General features: G+C 39.4%; 1 protein-coding gene and 1 long non-coding RNA gene across 15 annotated transcripts in view; one reads left to right on the top strand and one right to left on the bottom strand.

The window, feature by feature from the left end:
- LOC310721221 overlaps window positions 1–1,373 on the bottom strand; it is a 126,404-nt gene extending 125,031 nt beyond the window's left edge. The window contains exon 1 of the long non-coding RNA XR_014531965.1: window positions 1,238–1,373. This is a non-coding gene — a long non-coding RNA (uncharacterized lncRNA). The remainder of the gene's footprint in view (window positions 1–1,237) is intronic.
- Window positions 1–6,000, top strand: part of LOC310721142 (receptor-type tyrosine-protein phosphatase delta) — a 458,849-nt gene that overhangs the window by 95,828 nt on the left and 357,021 nt on the right. The gene's annotated exons all lie outside the window — the stretch shown is intronic.

The following is a 6,000-nucleotide window of genomic DNA, read 5'->3' as shown; positions in this document are numbered from 1 at the left end:
TAAAGGGACAAAAATAATGGGTCACCATCTCCCAGTGCAAATCTCCAGCTACAGTACATGTTTAGTTATGTCTTGCATGATTTTGTGTAGTAGCAGGTGTTCAATAGAAACAGTCCTCAGTAGGAACAGTTTAGACACGAAGATGTGGTTTACAGATAGAACATCTAAGAGTGATGCTCATATCAAGTGACACCTAGAGGCTCTCCATCGCCACTAATCTGTCCACTGGTGTGTCATAATTTGCATTTCTGGATCATGTTCACTCTCTTGGTGCGGTCACATGTGTTGGCATTGCATCACTACGGCAATGACACTCCACTCGACCCCTCCTTTCCTCCCTCCAGACATTCGATTCGACCCTTCCTTTCTGCCAGGGACTCTGGATTTCTGGCAGACATCTCGTCATGCATGGTAGCTCATCAGCTGAAAACAAAAAAAAAAACAGCAAAACCCGAGCTACTGTACACCCCCCAGAGATATGTCCTAATGTCAAGATCTTGTGATTTCCCAGGACAACTCTCAGATCTCACCACGTGTCACTGCAAACTACCTTGAGGGAACCATGAACATCCAACGGCCCTTCTCGCCTTTCATGGCTAAATTGACACGCTCATACTCGGTTCGTAGGCGGTTTCTATCCACAGTTCAGCCCCTTGTGGAATACAAAAATTTATCGTGTCAGAGCTGCCCTGAGAGCACCATATGACCTTTGCAACTGATCCAGAATGCAGTGTTTTCAGCCTCCCCAATTTGTCCCAACAGCTCCTCAGGTTTTTAGCACTGACGCCTGCCTACGACATCTTAGCGCACTTATCTTACCCACTAGAGGTCGCCCTATATGGGTTTTTCTCTGGCTGACGCCGATGCCTATATTTAGAAATCAGAGCAGCTGATGGCCGATATATGATGCCGATTTTTTGGGTCGATATGTTTGGCTGATTTTCTTTCCTTCCCCCTTCAACAGTTAATTAATAAGAAGTATTACAGAAAATGGAATAATCTAAATACATTTCTTGAACAACACAAGCCTTACAATCAGTGCACTTAGCAGGTTTTGTAACCAGTTCCTACCTGGAGCCTAAACTATTGTACAGCTGGTTGAAGGCTCTCTAACAATACAGTTCCTAAAACTGCTATTCTTGCACTTTCTCTCTCTCTCCAAATGTTATTCTCTCTCCAAACGTAGCATCATATAACACCAATGAAATACACTATATTGCCAAAAGTATTGGGTCACCTGGTCATAAGTTGAGTATTGCATCCCACATTTAGTCCCAGTTGGCTCTTATTGTTGACTCCACTTTTCTGGGAAGATGTTCCACTAGATTTTCAAAGTGTGCTTAGTGTGCGTTCCAAGTTCTAGCTTCTTCCTGTGTGGATGTTGAATACTGACTACTGCCACCTGCTGGAATGGGGGAGTTATTTTCTCTCTTTTTAATGTGATCCTCACCTGTCAACCAGGAATAGTGAACCAGCCTGTGGAAATGATTTGGACAGAGACTATAAAGCAATTCACCCTAGAAACGATTGCCTGCCAATTGCCACTGATATAAATGTAAATGAAAAAAATCGGAATCCTGCCGAGCAAATCCAGGACGTAGCGCACCGGGCGGACAAGAAGAGCAAAGCGACAAAACGGGGCAGATTTTTGGCCCAGTTAATTTCACATACGAACAATATTAATTATCACTGCCGTGTCTGTATGAGCCTCGTACCGGCTGTTCAGCGGGAAAAGAGCTGCAGTGACGGATGTGGTAATGAGTAGTGTGGGTTCAACCGAATTGGACGCCCTGCTTAACGCTCCCTAGTTCACACCAAAATAGACCAAATCTAAAACCCCCCCCACCCCACTACACCCCACCCACCTCCACAACCCCGCCATCAAATTCTGAAATAAGGCGGGCTGGCAAATGCCCCAGCAATCAAATGTGCAATGGGTGTATGGGTGAAATGGTGTGTATTATTAACACGGATAAACAGGCATGCCGAAGAGTAAAAGTCACCGTTGTGCATTCCTGACGCCAAGCCCGACCCGCTGTCAGAATATCAATCATCCTTCCAAGCAGCCTTTTCTCTTGATACATTCTCACACACACATGTGCGCACACACACACACACACACATACGCATGCATACACAGATGGCATAGAGGTCGAAGCACTTTAATGAATTTTCAAAGGGGACAACATTGGCAATATTAAAAGGGAAGACTAACCTTCAACTCTTCTGACACTATGCCACTAGACTGCTCTCTCTCCACACACACACACACACACACACACACACACACACTCACGCGCGCGCGCGCGTGCACATACGCATGCACGCACCCACACACGCACACACACACACACACACACACACACACACATACACAAAGTCTGCATCTAGAGTTGGATTGCCCAGTTATCTCCCAGTGCAGTATGTGTGTGTGTGTGTGTGTGTGTGTGTGTGTGTGTGTGTGTGTGTGTGTGTGTGTGTGCGTGCATGCGTATGTGCGCGTGCGTGTGAGTGAGTGTGTGTTGTGGATATACAGGCGGAGAGGTTCAGAGGTGATTTTTAATGATGGCTGCATATGGCTCCCACCACTGGGTGTAAACAGGCCACTCATGGGTGCCATTCATCTGCTGGAGAACAACATGGCGTAAACACACACACACACACACACACACACACACACACACATAGACCTACTGTAACGTACATCCATAATAGCTCTTGGTTAATCCTAATCCTGGAGTAGTAGTGCCAAATGGGAGAGAGAAAGAGAGAGAAAGAGAGTCTTTTCCTCATATACAGGATGCCAGTAGTGACTCGTTCTGCTGCTAAAATCAAAAATTAGGTCCAAAAAAAAAAAAAAAAGAAAGAAACAAAAATTCAAAAGAATCAGGTCTGGAACTAACAAGTGGTTACGTCAGCAGCTTGGAAATGATTTTCATCACCATGACAACAATGCCTGCAATCATTTATTTTATTTTTTTTATAGACAGCCCATTACAAATTCAACCTTTATTGTTACTGTACAATTAACTTTTGCTCCAATGAATCAATATTAAAATAAAAACCACTTTGCTAGCAAACTTTGTCTGAGAATCTATAAAACCATAGACAATAGATTTGATAATTATATGCATTTTTTAAACAAGCTTTTAAAATCCTGCAGAGTGAGAAGAGATTGTTTTGTTGTGGTCTGTGTACCTTCTGGCCATTTCATATTTCATTTAGAATGAGAATAAAAAAAAAATTTTAATGAATCACTATTTGTATTTTTTTAATGCTACAAAATATTGCAGTTTTCGAAAGAATTAAAATCTATTTAAAACAGATCAGACCTAATAAAAGAAAATGAAGCATATTGGGTAGTGCAACAACCTCTTTAGAGGGTATAAGCTCCGCCCACTTCTTCTCTTAGACTGCTGGCCTGGTGCGGCTGTCCTGAAACTGCTGTGACGTACTGCTTCTGAAGTCCTGCAATTAAACATAATAAAAAATAAAAAATCAAGATTTTTTTTGTTTTAGTTTGCTTTTGATTTTCTTTTCCATACATCCACAAAGAAACAGGAAAATTACTAGTTTTTCTGTAGTTTGGTTCTGAAGAATTAATCTGAATAAAATAAAAAAAATAAAAAATTCTTTAATTCTTTTTCTTAATGAAAATCTAATGACCAGAATGTACAAGCACCTGTCATTCATTAGTAATTTTATATCTGATTATTGAATGCTTTTTGCCTAGTTTTAGAGTTAAGTCTGGATGCTATGAGAGAAAATGAGAAAGAAAGAAATGAGAATAAAAAAGGTTGTGTAAAAAAAAAAAAAAAAAAAAAACTGAGAAAAGAATTTGGTTTGAAATGTGCATGTACAACAAATGCATTTATTAACAGAACACAGATTTGTAACCGTACTTTATTATAACAAGACCAAATCACTGAAATATGATATGGATGTGTAGAGGTCGACCGTTTAATCGGTTTTGGCGATTAATAGTTGATTGCTGGAACTATCGGCTATTGGCAAAAATCCATACTGATGCTGGAGAGGCCGAGAAGGTCGGCTGTCATTACGAGAGTGGCCTCTAGAGTCACTGACTCAATGTGCTGTTTGTTTTTACACGAGACTGTGCGCTGCCCCTAAGTTTGTCCCTGATGAGTGAGCCGGTGGCGACTGCGGCAAGGAAAAAGTCCCCGAGATGGCATAAGGAAGAAACCTTGAGATATGCATGATTCAAATTATATGCATTATTTATAATTAATAATTCTATAATATCAATTATAAAATAACATATCAATACATATATAAATTTTTTTATTAAGCACATTTTCATGATTTAGTGCTCATTTTAAAACTTTTGTAATAAAGTTCATTCATTCATTCTCTCCCGCTTGTCCGTAATTCGGGTCGCGGGGGCAGCAGTCTAAGCAGGCCCCCGCCTTCGACTGCTGCACAATCCTCACAGCACTGTCCCTTACGGTCCCTCCTGCAGGTGGTGAGCCCACGGGAAGGCGGCCCTTCCGATCGGCAACCCAGCTCCTTAACCGCTGGAGCCACCACTCCCCCGTAATAAAGTTCAGTACTACTTTAATTGGAGTGTTTGTTTGCTTTAAAATCTTTTGGTTGATTAATTGGTTATCGGCAAATACGATCCGACCGAGCTTTCATTATCAGTAAAATGCACGGTCATGCATTGGTCAACCTCTGTAAATGTTTTTCTCGTGAGTTAAGGTTACAGAAAAGAACAGTACGATTCTGTCAAAACACATTGAGAGGCACTTTACTATCTCGGACCTCATGTTATCCTTTTTTTTTTTTTTTCAGAAAATCATATTGAAAATCCTTTTTTTTCCCTTTCATTTAAATTGGAAATAAACACAAGGTTTTAAAATGTGAAATATTTAAGAACCCAGAAAGTACATTCAATATCTTGAATATTTAATCCTATATCTAAATCCCTATTTAAAGTCAGCCCTATGTGAGATATTGACCATGTTAATTGCTTTTGTACAAAAGATTTCAGCCTCATGTCTACTCTTTTCTTTCGAAGCACGTGTTCGGACGTCGTTGGTGTGTTCGATCTTTAACAAATCGTTAAGTTTTACACACACTTGTGTAGTGCAAACTAAAGCAAATTTGTTCAGTGGGAACCAAATACTGGGAAAGTCTGCAGTTTCTATAAATATTTCAAAGATTTGACTTTGAACTAAAGCTGTTGTCAATGATAGATGTGCAGTGAAAATTGGTATAGAAGCAACCCATACGATAACAATATAGATATTTTTTAATATATTTGAAAATGTATTTTAAAATATACAAAAAAAATGGCAAAAATATATATTTGCTGAAATATATATCAACATATATTTACATAAATAATTTTTTTTAGAAATACATTTTTTTTGCCCATTTTTTTATATTTTCGAAAAAATATATTTTTTAATCAGTTAAATATGTATTTTGCCCTCCATATATTTCAATCCAAGAAAATACATTCACATGAAACATTTTAAAGAAATCTTTATTTTATTTACGGAATTTACGGAATACGCCCTTATATATATATATATATATATATTGGTTTAAATGAAATATATTTAAAAATTCAAAAATATATTTTATTTAGCATCACAGAATACAGTATATATAGACTTAGACTGCTCTTTAGATGCTTACTGTGCTTACTACTTTCACCTAAAGCTAAAATCCCAAATCTTTCTCAGATGCTCACATTTGTATCCCTTTATTTCTTGCTTACCGTTGGCCAGGCTCCAGGCTGCCATCTCGGCTCTAATGAAAGGTGGTAAAGAGCATCTGCCAGTATTTCCGGCCGACTGAGCAGGTTAAAGTGTGACACTAGCGGTGGGAATGTTCGCTGTCACCATGCTAATTGAACAATAATAAGACAGAGCCCCGCTTTCATTCTCACCCTGCACTTTCTCTGCTCTCACTCGTTCGCCCGTTCGTCCTATTTAGGGATGAGCCAGATGGAACAGACACACACACTCAGAG

Source organism: Silurus aristotelis, assembly GCF_946808225.1.
Source record: "Silurus aristotelis genome assembly, chromosome: 27".
NCBI lineage: Eukaryota > Metazoa > Chordata > Actinopteri > Siluriformes > Siluridae > Silurus > Silurus aristotelis.
This window is presented reverse-complemented; position numbering and strand designations above follow the sequence as displayed.